This window comes from Zalophus californianus, chromosome 2 (assembly GCF_009762305.2).
Source record: "Zalophus californianus isolate mZalCal1 chromosome 2, mZalCal1.pri.v2, whole genome shotgun sequence".
Classification (NCBI taxonomy): domain Eukaryota; kingdom Metazoa; phylum Chordata; class Mammalia; order Carnivora; family Otariidae; genus Zalophus; species Zalophus californianus.
The window spans coordinates 37,599,533-37,601,646 of NC_045596.1; positions in this window are offsets into that span (position 1 = coordinate 37,599,533).

Here is a 2,114-nt window from a genome sequence, read left to right on the forward strand (position 1 = left end):
TCATGAGATAGAGCCCCATGTCAAGTCCCACATCAGGCTCCATGCTGAACTTGGAGCCTGCTTAAGACTCTCTCTCTCTCCCTTTCCCTCTACCCCTCCACCTCAGCTCACAGGTACGTATGCTTTCTCCCTCCAATAAATAAATAAATAAATAAATACATACATACATACATACATACATACATACATACATACATACGTACCTCTCCATCCAATAAATAAACCAACAAACAAACATCTGTTTTCTTCTTATTTGTACAATTTTATTTTATTTTATTTTATTTTACTTTTTAGCCCCACACAATTAACTTTGGTTTTAGATGGGGTCTGTGGTTATTTTTCTGTTGAAAACACTTTGCTTAGGGCAGCTGGGTGAATCAGTTAGTTAAGCATCTGCCTTTGGCTCAGGTCATGATCCCAGGACCCTGGGATCGAGTCCTCACATCAGGCTCCTTGCTCAACCGGGAGCCCGCTTCTCCTTCTGCCTGCAGCTCCCCCTGCTTGTGCATGCACGCGCTCTCTCTCTCTCTTCCTTCCTCTCTAGCAAATAAATAAAAATCTTAAAAAAAAAAAACACTTTGCTTAATATTACACAGAATAAATAACAACACTATTTAATGAATTATTCTATCTTTCCTCTAATTTGGTAAATTCTTCATAAGCATTAATGCAGGTATTACACATAGTAGATTACACTGGTAAATATTTAAATCTGTCTTATTTATGTAATTATTGTTGCTTCAATAATACAAAATTTATTCTAATCTTAATTATACATTTAAGTATGTTGTTTCAACAGAAAGCTGAAAGCAAATTTTCAGATACAGAAGGCAAATCCTCCAACTTGTTATAAAATACCACGTTAATCAAAATACTCCAATTTGGTATAAAATGTAGCTGCAATATATCATGACTAAGTTGTGTTTATATTAGCAAAGCAAATGTTATTAACCAGTAAAAACAAAACAAAATAAAACAAAAAAGATAAATATTTATCAACATGTTAAAATAAGAAAACATGGAGATAATACCTTAATAAATGTAGAAAAAAATGCTCAAAGAGTTCAACATCACATTCATTGGGGCAAAAAAATATAAAATGGTAATTATTTGTAGATAATAAATTCATGGACTTAGAATACTCACATAATATAAATTTTAGAATTAATAAATAGCTTATACATTTTGCTGAAAATAATTTAAAATCAATTTAATTTCTTTTTTTAATTTTATTTTATTATGTTATGTTAATCACCATACATTACATCATTAGTTTTTTTTTTTTAAGATTTCATTTATTTATTTGTCAGAGAGAGAGAAAGCACAAGCAGGGGGAACGGCAGGCAGAGGGATAGGGAGAAGCAGACTCCCCGCTGAGCAGGGATTCCCCATGTGGGACTCAGTCCCAGGACCCTGGGATCATGACCCGAGCCAAAGGCAGATGCTCAACCAACTGAGACACCCAGGCGTCCCACATCATTAGTTTTTGATGTAGTGTTCCATGATTCACTGTTTCTGTATAACACCCAGTGCTCCATTCAATACATGCCTTCCTTAATACCCATCACCAGGCTAACCCATCCCCCCACCCCCTCCCCTCTAGAACCCTCAGTTTGTTTCTCAGAGTCCATAGTTTCTCATGGTTTGTCTCCCCCTCCAATGCCCCCCCTTCATTTTTCCCTTCCTGCTATCTTCTTCTTCTTCTTTTTTCTTTTTAACATATAATGTATTATTTGATTCTGAGGTACAGGTCTGTGATTCATCAGTCTTACACAATTCACAGTGCTCACCATAGCACATACCCTCCCCAATGTCTATCACCCAGCCACCCTGTCCCTCCCACCCCCCACCACTCCAGCAACCCTCAGTTTGTTTCCTGCGATTAAGAATTCCTTGTATCAGTGAGATATTATGATACATGTTTTTCTCAGATTGACTTATTTCGCTTAGCATAATACCCTCTAGTTCCATCCACATTGTTGCAAATGGCAAGATTTCAGAATTTTTTGATGGCTGCATAATATTCCATTGTGTGTGTGTATATATATATATCACATCATCTTTATCCATTCATCTGTTGATGGACTTCTTGGCTCTTTCCGTAGTTTGGCTAT